We start from the raw sequence: 18,271 nt of genomic DNA, 5'->3' as shown, positions 1-18,271 counted from the left end.
GTTTTAACCTCCATTCTTAAGTCACCACTGTAGCAAAGAAATAGCCAGATGGACTTGTGATCCGCTGCTATACTTGGGCGTGGATTCGAATCCTGCTTGAGCTGTTTTTTTTCCCCCCAAGGTTTTCTCCAACTTCAAGGCGAATCTCCTACAACCCATAGCGAGTTCTAGGGCCCGCCAAATAGCTTTTCGTTGTCACCAATTCCATGGGTGCTAGATGAGAGTATTCCTGAGATTCTTTCTCTTCTCTCCACATCACATATGTCATATCACCAACACTCTACTGTGCTCCAACCACGAGAAAGTCTCTGCCGGATGAGACGAAGGGGGATAATGCTGTGAATGAATGTTGATGTCATAAGATGTCATAAGGTCACACACATGGGTACTCTTATCTCTATTGGCTAGCTCTCACAGCACAAACCGTAACTTTGATTCAGACATATTGATACTACCCTAGTTAGAAAATTAGATCACAGTTAATCTCCTGGTCTTTTAATCTCTTCATACAGGAAATAACATATGCAGGAGAGCGCATGGTTTTTAAACTGGCGTTATAACGGTAATATTATTTATCGACTTCGTTCCGATAGATGAGGCAATAGTAAGCACATTCCTTTCACGGTTGATCTCTTGGTTGGAGAACAGTACTTCATTCTACTCTTCCCTTCATTTCGTATCATTTAGTGTACAGCTCGATTCAGCTTTAATGGCCCCTGTCCTTGGTTGTTTGGCTAGTGAGCGAGCTGTGTGTTGCGTCATAAGAAGGAAATTTTATCACAAATGAGCATAGGAGGGGAAGAGGAAAGAGGAAGAATGAAAATAATTTTATGCTCGAAGTTGAGGGACACTCATGTCAAGAAAATATAATTCATCATGACATTGTTTAGTCAACAAACGTAGTGGTTAGTAACGAGACGTGTGGCAGAATATTGTTTTTCAAGACGGAGTGTACCGCGACATGATAAGAAGGAAGTGTTAGGTGTTATGACTGCGTGGCCTGATCTGTGTGACCCACCCCGCCAGTAGTGATGAATAACTCGCTCTTAGTCTATCTACTTACTTTTTGCAGGGGCCAAAATATTAATTCAAAATATGGTCTCAGGGTAACGTATACGAGCTTCGGAGATGTGAATGTAGATAGCCAGTCAGTTTATTAATTTTCTGTGAAACGTTCACCACACACCGATGACATTCGGTGAAGCTCAATGAGCGATAAGATATTACCCATCAGCCATATTTTGTTTTTAACATACATTGTTTAAACGGAAGCCTGTGCAGATAAAATTGTCATATTTTCTTATAATACGATGACGTCACTAGTACCATTAAAACAAGTATAAGTGGTTTTCCACGCGTTCCATCTCGCTCTGATCTCTCAGTAATGTGCCTCGATATCTTCTACACAATAGTCATGGAAATATTGATTATATGGATTATGGATTTATATTAATATCAAATGAAATACGCTAGATAGAGGGCACTATACTGGTAATAAGCAAACAGTGTTATTGAACATATTGTCGTTCAGAGAACATACAAAGGCAATTGCACAAGTGAATGATCATTTAAATTATATAAAGTAAAGTGTTACTTACATTGTCACAAATTTCTGGATCAAAACATTATTTTGTTCATAGAACATAATATGTGCAGTACATAGATAAATTACAAACATAATCATTAATATTATAGCCTATTATTTACATTTTACACTACTGTCTACATCTTCAATTACTCGTACTTACATATTTACGTTATAATTATACACTTCACACCACTGATTTTTTTTTTCAAAACTGTTCAATTCATAGCTTGTTCCAATAGCGAGACTAGCAATGTCCTATTTTTCACTATAATCAGCATTGCAGTGAATGACGAATGTTTCGAAGGAAACATTTCTGCTATGCTCACTCAGACAGCGCTTGTATCGTGAAAAAGAGCGTTCCACGTCACAGGGCAAAATAGGAGCATAATAGATCTATCTGAAGTAAGGGATGTCACTTTCACACAATTTTTATTTTCCTACAGGTTTGCGTCTGTAGAACCTGTCAACATATTATCTCGTATAGTTGACATTACTACATAGTAACCACAATATTGTTCTTATGTACAGTATGTTAACAAGTTTATATTTTAGATTTACGATAATTGGCCCATTAAGAATATGTGAGATATTGTCAAATTGTTTTTATGCTAGTAGCACAGTCTACTATATACAGTCGCGAAGCTTGAGGTGTTTTTTTTTGCAAATCTCGCGATAAAGCGCTCCAAGCGGTTAGCAACTAGAAACAATAGACTGTCCACGGTCGACTTTGGATTTAGAGTGGACTGAGTCGCATTTCCATCGAGTGCTAGGTCGTTGCGTATTTCACATTGATGCTCGTGAAGAAAAATCCTAAATCTATTTCTTATTTTACTTATAGATGCAAAAAATTGGTTAATAAACAGCAGGAGGGAAGATCTAATGACAAAAATGAAGCATATCTTTATAATAATATAAAGTTTTGCTCTCTTCATTTCGAAAACACACAATTTATGAATGAAAACAAAAATAAATTAATCTGGAATGCAGTTCCAACTTTATTTGATGTTTTAAATAAACCTGTTCTGTTATTACCTGCAGCTGAGAAACAAATGCTTTGCATTCTACGTCTGTATCAGCTGATTCCTTGAATAATTGTACATTTTCAGACAACTTAGGCCTTCTTTTTTTTTTTTTCAAAGGATATGTTTTTAATTATTGCTGTTAATTTTATTGTTATTTTTATTTGTTACTTTACTAGAGACGTAGAAAAAGTAAGTCTGTTACAATAAAATTTATTGATCACGTTTTATTTCCAATTCTGGTGTGATTATTATTGCTTAACCTCATCCCATTTTCTTAACTACTGCAAGTACCGGTACACGTAAGTTACTCCCATTAATTCATATTTCCATTATTATTGTTATTATATTATTGTTGTAAAGGGAAATGCAAATTAATATTTATTGGTTTCATAGTTCATTATCGCTATAATCTTGAATGAGTGAAGCGATTATAGTAAATTTCAGTTCGTTTTGCACAAACAAAAATAATATTAACCTATTTCTTGCAGGCATCTTCGAGTTTGTGGTGGAATTTAATATACTTCATTAAAATAATAAATGAACTTTATCCATTTAAGATTTCAATAATGGAAGGAAGGTGCTATTTTTTCCAAAAGAACACGACAACGAAAGTGTAACATATTTTGTCATCTGCTAGGAGAGATCTGTGATGATGAGGCGATAGTAGCGATCCTAGTGGTGGGCAACTACCCATGTTCGCATTTTTACTACATATTGAGCTTCGCGACTGTATATAGTAGACTGTGCTAGTAGCTTCAGTCATCGGCCACTGCGATGATTCTAAAATGGTGATAGTTTCATAAATAACTGAAAAGTTGTGGTTAATCGTATTGTTAAGCATGGACAAATCCTATGAGACTGACCGGGTTGCCTGGAGCTTGAGATCTTACTGCATGAATCTTTTTGAGTTAACTGTACGTACCTGATGCATCGCGCAGCAGTAAACAAACGTAATGCTACACTTTGCGAGCTAGAATAGGGGCTAAACCTTCGGACTCTATTCAGGAAGGCGCATGGGAAGCATAGAGTTAGAGCTGCATTCCTTCATGATTTTCGCACTAAAATTTGATAGTATGTTCAGCACCACGCTCCAACTGATGAAATTAAATGATTTTCCCATTAATGTAAAGTTTGTGCCTGGTGTTCTCTACACAACGTGTCGATAAATGACCTTATTGATGACAGATGCACAAGTAAATCATCTTAAGGTGTAACAGTCTTTGTTTTCCTTCATTTCATAATTTTAATTAAAGAAAGTGCTGGTTCACACAAATATGACTTTGAAAAGTAGCAGAATCTTTATAGCTCTGTTTGCTATTCCAGAAAATTTCAATCGTGTATACTTCGTTCCTGAAATCTGTAGAGTGTAAGAGACGAAACAAGTCTTTTGCGCAAGCGGTGAGTGGAAGGAGCGAGTCCAATGGCCACTCTGGGGAAAAGCACTGCTTGAAGATGAGCGCCTTACCCCTTAGCGGCCGTGAGTCGATGTAGCCCGCAACATACACCACACTGATAGGTTCCATTCATTCGCTGCTCACCGGCTCCACCCAAATGCGTCGACTTACTTCACAGATTTCAGAAACGGAATTTAGAAATTGAAAAGATTATGGAATTTTCAACAGTTCCTCTTCACTTATTCCAAAATCAAAATTGTATGGTAATTTTTATTGTTAAGCTACCGAATTGTTACCATTGGTAGGGTAAAAAAAATCACTTTAGGATAAGATTCATGAACTGATTATGAATTCAAAATAATTACATTAATTTTCTCTTGTAATGACGTTTTTTTTTTTTTTAAATACAGGGCTACTACAAAAGAATCATTCGTTTTCAAACTGCTGTATTTTCCAAAGTATTACTCGTACAACAATTAGTGATACATCAAAAGAAGCGCACACGCAACACATTTATTCCCACACTCTACAAATGATCTGTGTGTGCCCCTCGGCTGACACGACATACGTCCAGACGTTAGTTCAGTTCGTTCCACACATTGTGTAGCGTTGTCCTGTCAATGGCCATTACTGCATTATTGATGCGCTCCCTCAGCTGTACCAGTGTTTGTGGCAGTGGAGGTACGTAGACGCGGTCCTTAATGTACCTCCAAAGGTAGAAGTCACATGGTGTTAGGTCTGGTGACCTGGCGGGCCAAGGGAACAGAGCTTGGTCGTCTGCACCAACACGCCCAATTCAGCGATTCGGAAGTTCATGGTTCAGGTATTCACGAACATAAAGCATTCAATGAGGGGGTGCCCCGTCTTGTTGGAAGACAAAATTGTCTCGCATATTCCAACACACAAAAACTCTTTTCTTGTTTTGTCACCATAATGTGCAGGCACTACACTCGTGCTGCCAACTGGTATACACAGTGCAAACCAGGTGCGTTTCCGGTTCTTTTGATGTATCACTCATTATTGTGCAAGTAATACTTTGAAGAATATAGCAGTTTGAAAACGAATTATTCTTTTGTAGTAGCCCTGTATTTCTTATCTTTAATTAAATAGCGACATACATAGGTATAATATTTTAGGCTGAACTGTAATGATTTCTCTACCTTTAATGTAGATCTTATAAAATTTCTTGCATTTTTACGGTGCAGTCTAAAAGTGAATTATTGCGTACTAATTCGAACAAGAAGTAAAAGAATGTAATAATCATAAGTCATGATAGAAAAAAAAATGTTTGCGACACGTCCACTGGTATGCCGCGACGCACTGGTTAGGAATCTCTGCACTAGACCATCGAGGGCAACATGTAAATGATGTACCTACGTAAACTTCTGATCAGTCAAACACCTTCAAAATAATATACGATGGTCTCTTTTAGGAATATTTCACACAGAACAGGTACCAGCGTGTCTTGAAGACAGATTGCCGAGTTAAGAGGGGGTTCCTCCCACGTGCAGAGATACACCCGCCTGTTGCTCTTCTCGCCGAACATGACGTCACAGTGGCTGCTGCAGCGTTTCGCCACTGTTGTCTGTAATGTAGGAATGGGGTATTTTGTCCCTCGAGCGTTGTTAAGGGGATTTGTCACAGTCGCTTCGGAGAAATAAAATTGCCTGCATGGGTTTCCTCCTCTACTGCCGAAATTCTTACGGCACACTGCAGAAGTTTTATATTAAATCCTCAAGTCCAAATAGGTAGAAATTTGCGACGTTCGTTATTTAATCAAACTTTTCATTTATCTATTTTATTTGTTGTATTCTGATCTTACATCAGCATTGTAGCTTTGAGTTGTGAAATAAATAAAAGTTATACAAAAATATTATAAAGTATAACACATAATGAATTCGTACAGTGGTAATTTGGATTAATTTAACTTACAAGCATAAACAGTTCATCAGTTGAAGTAGAAGGTTATGAATATGGAGAAATGATTCCTAGGCCTATAGTTCCAAAACCTGTCTTCTTCTCAAAAGTCAGAAAATGAGTTAAGCTACGCCAGTGCATTCTATAGGCCTAATATAAAATGCTTGCTTGCTTGCAAGGAACCCGGAGGTTCATTGCCACCCTCACATAAGCCCGCCATTGGTCCCTATCCTGAGCAAGATTAAGCCAGTCTCTACCATCATATCCCACCTCCCTCAAATCCATTTTAACATTATAATATAAAATCTAGCTGTTTTATGGGTCCGAGTGAATTGCCACAAAACCCGAACAGGTAAAGATAGTTATAAGATCGAGACATGTTAATTGCCACAAAATTACTTGCGGTCAATTTTAGAGTTGGTATCTGCGAGATATGTTAATTTCCACAAAACTACCTGCGGTAAATTTTGTGGTTGGTACCTGTGTCGATCAAGTTGTTTATGTTTCGTATCAGTTTCTGTTCTACCCTGCTTAGTGATGGCAGTGCATTTGACTTGCAGTGAAAAAAGTAAACAACTTTTAGTGATCAACAATTTTAAATTTTATGTTCGTTATATATCTAAAAGTAACAAACATGTATGGCGGTGTGTCCAAAGAAGCTGCAGAGCGAAGGTTTACACAACACGGTTAACTGAAGAAATATGTGACATGGGTAAGTGTGACTTCACTCATTATTATACGAGCACAGCCGAGGTAAAATTAAATCGCCAAGAAATAAGCAATACTTGCAAAAGAAAAGCAATAGAAAACTTATCTGAAAAACCTTAAAAAATTGTGACAATGAACATGAGTTGACAACAGCTGATCTTGAACTTATTAGGCGAAATACACATTTTGCCAGATCAGCTGTACATCCCGCATTGCCAAGACGTCCAAGAAGTGCTGAAATCAATGACCATTACGACAAATAGAGGAGAAGATTTTATTCTTGAAAACGAGGTAGAAAGTGAGTTAGTAATTTTTTCTCGTGTACCACAAATGTATCAGCTTTGGCTTTGTGGCAATTCAAATATAGCTTTTTGGCAATTCACATATCTCATACTGACCCAACCACAATTTTGTGGCAATTCACCGTTCCCGCTTTTAATGTCGTTTCTGTTCCGTAAAAAATCTGATCCTATTTAAAACTGTGATGAAAAATTTAGGTTTATTCCACAAGTTGCCTTATCCTCAATAGGATTGTTCCAAAACTTGCCTACTCTAGGCCCATTTTAAAAACTCTCTTATCCTCATAAATGAAGTCGGTCAACTGTCTTGTTTATTCCAAAGCATTCCTTATCCACATGTTATTACAATGCTACATGCCCTATATAATACAGCTATATATTTTGCTTAAAGAAAGAGGGATTTAATTTTGAGAAAGTAGTTACCAGGGGCAGCAATTCTTTCGTAGTAATTCATGCGGTTACAGAAGCGTTGTAAAAAGAACCATTCAGTACAAGAAATCAACCCTACAGTGCCTCGAGCATGTAGAAACCATATTACAGAAGCAAAATTAACTCATGTTAAAAGTCTGCGGAAAAAGAAAAACATTTTGGAGATACTCGTATCTGGAAATATCTCCCAGACTTATTATTTTACCATGAGCTGTTTCTTCTAGTAGACCTAACGACAATGATTTGTGTGAAAGTGAATGTGAAGATGAATATGGTGGTCTAAGAATGTGAATAAAATGTTTCTACTAAAGGTCCCTTAAATAAATTGTGCTGTCATTATGCAAATTAAAGTGTCTTTTATACTACGGAGGAAACGGAAATTTGCCAATGAAATTGTCAGAGATATATTATCAGATTGGCCTTATGAAGTCGAGAATGTCATATACGGTATACTGATGACCTTTTCAAACAGATTTCCTGATCATTTCTTGTAGATGATTTTCTCGTACTGGGGTCATTCCATATCAAATCAACAAGGCGCTCAACCCGACCGACTCAGATTTCTTTCAAAATTTGAGGGTTTGTTTTACCAGCCGAGCTAACTAAAACTGCCGAGTTTCATAAGTCCTGTACTTTTCATTTTCTGTCAGTGGCGTTTCAAACATGAAGAAAAATCATATTTTTGTAAGCACGCCGCTTCAATTAAAATGATATATCTCAACAACGTCTCCAGACAAATTTACAAAAATTGGGTGATACATTCTTAATATGTGATAGTTTTTATTGCTTATATTGTTTTCTGCATATATTCAATTATACTAAAAAAACATGGTGAAACAATTTTCATATATTCATATTAAAAAATGCGGGGGTTCTATTTTAAGGAAAAAAATATATAGTACTACTCAATTAGTGATATAATGAACTGATAAGTTTCAACTTGGAATCATCACTGATTACAAAGATAAAAATTATTGTGTCACTGCAAGCGTAAGCTAACCGTATAAGTCGCGATAATTATGTCCCACACATTCGTTGTATTTAATTATATTTGATCATATTCTTGAATGTGGCTATGTAATTTAACATGTAGTACATAATTCGAATTTTTTAAATTATTACCTCAAATAAATTATTATCACATGGATTTTGCTACACCTGAAGTTCTGTAAGAAATGCTTGCCTTTCATTGCTGAGATGAAATAGCCTGATCATCTTTCCAGACAGGATGCTGCGTTATTTCAGCTACATTTTAAAACTGCTTAGCAAGTATAATACCCATCCTAAACAGCAGGACTGTATGAAACTTGTGTTCCAGGCAATGCGGTGGATTTTGCAAATCGAAGAGCAAGCATTTTTTCCTCTTCAGTATAGCATTTTTCAGTCACATAAACGGTATTAATGTTTGGGAGATGATCCCTTGTCCAGTCGTACAATTCCCTAGGTGTAGTTATTTGTTTATCGGATGGTCTCTGCAAACTAGCACAAGCCGCAAACCTTTTAAGTGTCCCACCTACAACGTCGCATGCTCTTTTGCCATGCGATATGCAAAAATAATGCGATTCTGCTGGAAATACAAAATCTTCTTCATGTAATGTGAGGTTCAGGAAATTTTTTCCTATTTTTATACTGAGCAGAAAATCCATAGGAGAAATACATAATTTTTGTGGTGAATTACAGATGTTTGTTTTAATGACTCCATTAGATATTTTTGAAACAGATGTACAGCTGTAGTGTCATATTTCGGGCAGTGTGAAATTATTACCCGATATTTAATAGAGACTGTATCGGATGACGATTCGTTGTAATATATTACGAAAGTATGAATGGTTGTCTGCACATTAGTCTTGTGATATGACTGAATTTCATCTTGGATTACGAAATAATAGTTTTCAGCGAAGTCGCATAACACAACATGGCATGGCTATAGAAATGATTTCATATCACGTAGAAACTTACTTTGTTCAGATGATATAAATGAGTGAGTCAGTAAATCACCAAGTTTCTCCAAGAGACAGTCGAAAAATTTGTCTGTGGGTTTCATTATGGTCTCAAGCGTTGATCGGTAAGTTGTTGTCCACTGCTTGTAGGTCACTGATTCACTGAAGTTTTATTCGAAACTTTTCTCTAAACCCTTTCTTATTTTGAATGGTTCAGGACATTCTGTACATTTCCTGAACAAGCAATTTATATGAGTAGGATTGCATACCATAATAGCCAAGAAATGTTGATAAGTTGAAAGGTATAAAGAAAAATTTTCTAGAAATCCACGTAGACCTGAAACTTTAATAAATTGCTTCCGGCATAAGTTTTACATTCTGATAAGGACACAAACATAGACAGTATAGTTCCACTAACTCCAGCTAGAATACAATTTCTTGATCTAAGAGCTGAAAATTTGGAGAATATTGCCTTTATTTCAGGGTTAGAATTTTTAAACACTGCATATAATTCATTTCTGCTCATGTGATTTACTCCCTGATTCTTTAATCACAACAAATATTTCTTACTAGGCATCATTCTGCTTATCTCGTCAGAACAACAGAATTCTTTAACTTTACCAGCAACAGCCGCGAGCAAGGGTTTTCCAGGTTCCGCATTTGGTGAACACAAAATTGCCTTTCCCTTTACCAGAACTTTGGCTTTCCGAATTATGTATTCGAAAGCTGAAAGAAACTCTTTTTTTATATTATTTACGCTCCAGCTTTTAGGTAGTAGTGTTAAAATGGTGATTTTCTCACTTTTACCTGAATTTTGAAAATTTTCCTGCAACTGAGACAAAATTTCAGAATCAGAAAGGTCCTGGTTCCTCGGCATCTTTAATATCGAAGACTTTATCTTTTACAATATTTTCAAATTTCTGTCTCTTATATCTCTCTTGTTGTAGCCTTTCTTGTTTAATAAGGAACACATCTTGGTCAAAAAGACTTGTATTTAATGAACTTACATTTTCTGTAGAGTCGACGTATTCTTCATTACTAGAATCAATATGAGGATTCTGCGTAATAGCATCATATTATATTTTTATTTCTTTGTGACACATAGCGCACACCTTTTGTTCCTGTTTTAAATCAGGAAATACATTAAGCATCCACGATATAACACTTCTTAAATTTTTCCTCTAATTACAATGCCCTGATTTCTCGAAGGGATTGCAGCAAACATAGGCCTATAACGTAAAACGCGACTCCATTACATCGCACAAAACTACCACATACTACAAAAACTAACGACACTGCACTTGAAACAGATCGCACGTTTTGTATAAATTGAAGACTGTATAAACTACCACTCATGACGGCCTGACAGATTGGCGACGAAGATAATCAGACTAGTACGAATTCGCGCGCATGCAGTGTTGTTGTAAGATGGGTTTAAGTGCTACAAACCAATACATTGATATATTTTTTTACTGATATTCCTGAAACGTTTCCAAAATGAAACTTACACCAAGGGGAGAATACTCTTACCTCTATAACATACATTTTTCGCGAAATAATTTATATCCCGCATTTATAGATGTTCAATGTTAAAATGTGTTTCACGTGACCATTCAATAAAGAATTCATTACTTTGATGCAAACCTATTTTTATTGAAACGTATGATACCTTAGCTTTAAAATAAGCCCAAGTTTAAGATTCTACCTCAATTAGAAGAGAAGTTATGAATTATTTTTGTTGACATAGTATGCGACATTTTTACATTTTTTTCTCGTATTGACAGAATTGCTGTATGGATATCGTGCAGTATTGAGGGCTAAAATTTTACATAATTAATTAACTTAAGGTTCTTTACCATCCCACCAAATTTAATGAAAATCTGAGGTGGTCGGGTTGAAAAGTCCACTTTTTTGTGTTGATTTGACATGGAATGACCCACTGAGTTTTTCAGCAGCTTTGTGGTTAATTGTTACTCGCAAAAGTTATACCCACACTCAAAAGTCTCGATCAACCCCGAGTCATGGTATTTGTATTATACTGTTCTCCTTATGGATACTAGCTCTTACACCATTTCCAAAACTTGCCTTAGCCTGATGTGTTTATTGCGTTATCCACTATTCCATTCCAAAAGTTGCCTTCTCTATATTTAATTCCTATCTTCTGTCTATATTTTTGATATTACCTCATTTTCACTTCGGAATATTTGTTTTTAATATTGTATCTTTCAAAACAACACAATCCCGTATTAAGATTCAACAGAAAATATAATGAAACAGTTTTTCTTAAATACGGTACCTACCAAAATTTGAAAAGTGGAGAAGGCAGGTTTTGGAACTATGTGATTCATTAATACCAAATGGACCCGTAGAGTATGACATTCATATGAAAGTTTATGATCGTGCAACGGGGACGAATGCAAAAAATTGTATTAACATTTCTTCAGCAAATTAGGTCCTGCATCACGTCCTTAACGATTGTTCTTACCCTTTGATACAACCTATATTGGTAGAATGATTTTACTAAAGAAATTGGGACTAGTACAGAGCTTAAATCTACGTAGGCTAACTAATCTTTAAGGGTCATATTCACAGACATTCTTAGCGCCGGCTTCCGGTGAATGATCAGCGAACTAACGGTTTTCGTATTCATAAACCAGTGTTAGCGATATAATATGATATGAATCCTGTACAAGTAATCAGTCGATAGCCAGGGCTAGTTTAGCACGCTCGTAGCGCGGGCTAGCGAAATGTCTATGCATAGCACCCTGAAAGTTTATCGAAACCATAAGCTGTAATGTCCTATATCATTGTGATTAAACAACTCATACGTTAGAAATTAAATGAAATACTACCTAATAATTCTTGTAAGCGACATTATATCACGAAATTCCATTAATTCGCAGATGTAGGCTAAGATTTTTAAAATATAATTTTAGCTGTATTCTAAGAGACCTATTTAATAATCAGGGTATCAGAATTGTCCTGGGAGTGGAGAACAGAATTAAAACGCAAATAACTATGTATGTATGTAATGTAATGTAATGTATTGTATGTTATTTATGTAGACTTGTGTATGTATCTTGTCTATGTATGTACAATACATACAGTATATATACATATATGTATACAGAATGTCCCATTTATCTTGTGCATCTATTATAACTTTTTTGTTTGGATAGGTATTGGAATTTTTGTTTTTGAGAGTTATGTTAGAACGAGGGGCTAACATGAGTGTAGAGATTTGGTTCATGTAACTACATTATGGTACAAGATACACGTGACGTCATCAATTTTTCAAATAGCACTACATACTTTAATCATGTTACATTGATTACACACATTAAGACGAGTTCAAAAATGTATCACAATGTCACCTTCCCAATCAATAACAACAAAATGCAAAATGAATGTCATCAGAATGTGCCGTTTGTTGTGGTGCCCCATTAATCTTGTGCATTAACTTATACAAAACGAAAGACGACTGACGTCGTGTGATGTGTGTTTGCTGTCTTAACATGTACAAACCACAACAACTGTCGATGCCACAATCCATGTACAGTGGCCTGCACATTCTCCGGACCTGTCGCCACTAGACTTCTTCCTGTGGGTAACTGTAAAGGACAGTGTGTACCAGAACATTCTGACAACACCAGACGACATGCAGCAACACATTCGACATGCTTGTGTGTCCATTCAGCCAGCAACATGCCGGGCAGTCATACGGTATTTCGGGGAACGCCTTCGAATGTGCATTAATATGTGAATGGTCACCATTTGGAACATCTTTTGCGACTCTCAAAGCATAACATTATCACACTGGAAGTACGGTGTAGTTTCGTTTTGTTGTTGTTATTGATTAGGAAGATGACATTGTGATACATTTTTGAACTCTTCTTAATGTGTGTAATCAATGTAACAAGATTAAAGTATGTAGTGCTATTTGAAAAATTGATGACGTCACGTGTATCTTGTACCATAATGTAGTTGCGTGCACTAAATCTCCACACTCATGTTAGCCTCTCGTTCTAAGATAACGCTCAAAAACAAAAATTCCAATACCAAACAAAAAGGTTATAATAGGTGCACAAGATAAATGGGTCACTCTGTATATATGCGTGTATGTATGTTGTCTATGTAGGCCTATGTATGAGCCTCGTCTAATATTTCACTAAAGAGGCATTAATTATGTCCCAATGTCTACACTCCCTGATCGAGCCTTTATGTTACAGTCAAGGACCATTTTTAATAGGCCTAGTGCATTTTTTTTAAGATTCTTCACTAAACGTTTCTGCACTTTGACGTATGAGAAAGAACTGAAATAGTAACAGCAAACACAAGTTCCACTTGTACATCGCCCAAACATGATGAACATGTCGTCATTTGTGAAATGAAGCAGCTTCTTCACAGGTTTCACAATGAAAGATTAGTAAAGTCTTGGTTTTGTAAGGAAAACAAATTAATATAAATGTATTCAAGACTAATTGCTACTCCACCGCGACAGAGCCTTCGCTACGGCGGCGAGACGCTCATCCATTTGTATTCCAATCCGTCGATGTTTTGCACACGAGTGTAAAGTGAATAGTCATTGATTTAAAGATAATTATTGCCATCATGAACGCCGTACACATAGCCAGAAGCTTGTTCTAGCTACGAATATGTTAAGAGTGAATTCTCCATAGATTACCTGACATTCACCTCACGGTTTGGGACGGAAAAGACCCAACTAAGTAATAAGCCCAAGCGGGAATCGAACCCACTTCCCAGCGCAACTCCTAATCAACAGGCAAACGCACTACCGCAGATTGAAATATCATAATGAAAAGAAAACCAGAATATGTTAAATATGACTTTCTAGCATGTGAAACACTAAAACAAAAACCATATCACTGTTATTGGCTTAATTAAGATTATTGCATAAGATTATCGGAAGGATGCTCTCTGGTAACACAATTATTATAAATTGCAGCATGAATCAACCATACCCCGGGAACTGCGTAATAGGCCTACTATAAAAATGTCTAATATATAGAGCCTGGATTTCCAGGCAAATCTATGTTTTTTTGTAAGCTGGTTACACTTCTAGAACTTTGCAAAGATTCGTTTTGTGACATAGATTCCAAATAATCGTACTCCTTCCGTTCATATTTGGATGTTTTGGCCTTTTATGGGAGTAGATTCATACATAATACATATTTTGAAGGTATTAGACTTAGTAGCACATACATTATTTAGACTTATATTGCATATTATTTCCTTTTTTATGCCTTTAGTGTGTATACTTTATTATGTTAACTTGCATAGTAGTGCCTTTTATGAATGTTGCCTCGTTATTTCCACGTTATTTGTCTATTAAAAAATAAGAGAAGGCTCCCTGTAATATGGTTTGTGGCATCCTACCTAAAAACTATTTTGGGCTTTCCTCTAAATCATTCCTTTGTTACACTGGAATTTCCAACCCCTAACTCTGTCGTTACAAGTCGGAGGTCAAAATATTGAAAGAAAGGAAGGCAGAAGCAGCATGCTTGCAAACTGCAATTTATTATACTTTTGTGTCGAATTTGAAGTGTTGTCATGGCTCCTGTTAGAACTGCAAGAAGAGATCTTGTGTCAAAATGGTTGAGGAAAAGTGATTTTTAAAGACGGGCGGTGATGTAGTTTATTGTGATTGTTGTATAAAGATGTCAGTACTTGTGTATTTTGAGTAACTTCGCGGCTAAAGCATAATGCTGCAAAGTCGGAAGATCGCGGGTTCGATCCCCAATGGAATCATGATCATGCGGAAATGCAAAAACCTTAAATTTCGACCTCGCTTTGTCCCATATTTCTTCGCTTAAGTGTGCACTGTCACTCTCGTGGCGTAGAAAGATCATTTTCTGTGTTGAAGAACGTGTTTCAGATAAACACATTAGTTTAAGTGAAGAAATTTTGAGAAATTAGTTGTAAGTTGTTTGAAAATAAAATAAAAAGTGTAACATAATGTAGAACTAAATTTTGATAGTGCGTGCATTTATGTTTTTCGCTTCACTGTGCATGTTTTGTCATATGATAGTGCATGAATGCATGCATGTTTTAATATTGAATATTGACAAAATTGTTCGTTCAGGTGCTAAGCAAATTGTGGGTTTACCGCACGATTGTCCGAATGACATGTTATATGCTCCGAAAAATCTTCGTGGCCTTGGTTTATTTAATGCTGAATGGGAAGTACACCTCCAACACTACAACATTGCCAGAAGTTTTCTAAAAATAAATAACGAACATCTCCATTTCTGCAGGAATCTTTAAATTGAAAAACAAGAAGCTCTTTCACAATTAAACATTCCCAACAACGCAGAAGCACATTCGATAACAGGACGAAGTTTAAGATCTGAGTTACGGCGGAGGTCGTTTAATAATTGGTGTCATCTTCCACAAGACTTACAGTGAAGATCCAAAAAACAACTCTTGGATTAGTAATGGAAAAGGGATATCATCCTCAGAGTGGACCAATGCCATAAAGATGTCCACAAACATCGCAGCAGTACGATCTGTGCCAGGTCGTTCCTTCCAAGATCAAAACTGTCGTCATCCAGAATGCAGGAAAATAGAAACCCTTGGGTTATTGTCCTAAAGGAGAATTACTGAGGAACAATCGCCACCATAAAGTGAGAAGCTCCATCGCAACCATTCTTCTGAAGGCGAAGTGCGAGGTTTACGAAGAAGTGCACTATTTGGCTGAGAATGGGTCAATGAGAAGAGCAGACATTATAGCCATCGATCGCCAGAATCAAAGAAGCCTCATTCTTGACCCCACTGTCCGTTTTGAGAAGGATGGTCAACAAGCCAATAACGTTAACGATGAAAAGAAGTCTATTTACAATCCATGTATTCCTCACTTCAGTGAGAAATACAAAATGAATATTAATACATGGGAAGTAAAAGGACTTCTTTTTGGTGCTAGGGGAACTTCATTTAAGTTAACCAAAACTATTCTCTTTCTCTTAAATTTTTTAATGAGGACATTAACAAAACTTGTCTAAAGGTATTGAGCATTTAAAAACGCTTAAATGCCATCGACCTGGGTCGGGATCGAACCCACAACCTCGAGCACAGAAAGCCAGCGCTATACTGACTGCGCTACCCAGGCCGACTAGTAAGGTTTGATTATACTCGTATTGATATCAATTAAACCACTGCCACTGATGTTATAGGCATCCAACAAGGAAAACTCAGTGCGCAGAAACCAGCGGGCATGACTGTCTCACGCAGATGACGTATGCTCCCGCCTACTGCGGGAGGGGGGGGGGGGTAAGAGGGATATAGCATGCGCGCCACGAGGAGTCTGAGCTGAGTTTTGCTAGCAGGTAGGGTTTGATGGGGAAATAATATTCGTGTCAAACACACTATCAGTGATAAGGTTAGGTAAGGTTTGATGAGAATATAACATTAGTGTCAATTAGACTCATTGCCGATTTCAAAGATATTCCCTGCACCACATCATATATTCCTTCATTTCGCTGTGATAACGTGTTATGATATCTTCGAAAACGTTCACTCTCTTTTAGTGCGTTCAAATAATTGCCGCTATACTCCGTAAATCTTGCATTTGACTAGAGCAGTGAATTGTTAAAGAATTAGTCACTAATTTTGCTAGTAACATTTCTATTCTGTTTTATTTCACATGGCTCGGTACGGCCAGGTCACTAGTAGCGAGCGTAGTCGGCGCTGCTGTGCGGTTCGCATTGTCCAGTTATGAAATTATCGCTAAGGTAATTTTATTTCGACGTGTGGAGATGGCAACAAATATAGATTACATAAAAGAAGATTTCTTATTATGTTTAATGACAAACTTACTCTTAAGTATACTGTAGGTCGAAACGAAATCTACCGTGCCATTCTGAGAAAGACCAACTCCGAGGGAGTTCTGCGGATTTTAATAATAGCGAAGAGCAGGACCAAGTCTGCGGGACGGTTGGGTTAGATTACTTTATCTGTTATTTTGCGGACGAAGTCCTTCTACGGGCTCCATTTTTATTCACTATGCGCCCATTCCTACGTATTCTTACGTCATGCGCACGTCATCTCCTGCTCGGCACGGAACGGTGCCGGCCTTGTCGACTTGTTGTGAATTTGTTCCGGAACTGGCGGAACTTTTGCAAATGTGATTTAGTGGTAAGTTTTGTTCATTTTATGTGAAATTTCTTAGTATATATGGTAAAAAGTGAGGTAATTCTCCTGAAAGGTTACAGTAAAGGATATACTTTTTATTGCTTTAGTAACTGTATAGTCTAGCGCACTGGTATAGCCTCCCCCCTCTTGTTACTAATATAATAGCCTACTCAAGAGGTCCAGGATGCAATTGTAGGGGAACGGATCATTCCCTAGTAATTCATCTTGGACTTTTCGCATATGTTGGTAATTAGTAGACAACGGAGATGTGTTTCCTTTAGTGTAGTTCTTCAGGAGAATTACTTACTTACTGGCTTTTAAGGAACCCGGAGGTTCACTGCCGCCCTCACATAAGCCCGCCATTGGTCCCTATCCTGAGCAAGATTAATCCAGTCTCTATCATCATATCCCGCCTCCCTTAAATCCATTTAATATTATCTTCCCATCTACGTCTCGGCCTCCCCAAAGATCTTTTTCCCTCCAGTCTCCCAACTAACACTCTATATGTATTTCTGGATTCGCCCATACGTGCTACTTGCCTTAACCATCTCAAACGTCTGGATTTAATGTTCCTAATTATATTAGGTTAAGAATACAATGCGTGCAGTTCTGTGTTGTGTATCTTTCTCCATTCTCCTGTAACTTCATCCCTCTTAGCCCCAAATATTTTCCTAAGAACCTTATTCTCAAACACCCTTAACCTATGTTCCTCTCTCAAAGTGAGAGTCCAAGTTTCAAGATCATAAAGAACAACGAGTAATATAACTGTTTTCTAAATTCTATCTTTCAGATTTTTGACAACAGACTGGATGATAAAAAGCTTCTC

The 18,271-nt window shown here is 36.9% G+C and overlaps 1 long non-coding RNA gene across 1 annotated transcript in view; it reads left to right on the top strand.

The window, feature by feature from the left end:
• The first annotated feature begins 17,327 nt into the window (after positions 1-17,327).
• LOC138715654 (uncharacterized) overlaps positions 17,328-18,271 on the top strand; it is a 92,672-nt gene continuing 91,728 nt past the window's right edge. The window contains exon 1 of the long non-coding RNA XR_011336531.1: positions 17,328-17,448. This is a non-coding gene — a long non-coding RNA (uncharacterized lncRNA). The remainder of the gene's footprint in view (positions 17,449-18,271) is intronic.

This window comes from Periplaneta americana, chromosome 15 (genome assembly GCF_040183065.1).
Source record: "Periplaneta americana isolate PAMFEO1 chromosome 15, P.americana_PAMFEO1_priV1, whole genome shotgun sequence".
Lineage (NCBI taxonomy): Eukaryota > Metazoa > Arthropoda > Insecta > Blattodea > Blattidae > Periplaneta > Periplaneta americana.
The sequence above is the reverse complement of the archived record's forward strand: the minus strand, read 5'-3'. Positions and strand labels throughout refer to the sequence as shown.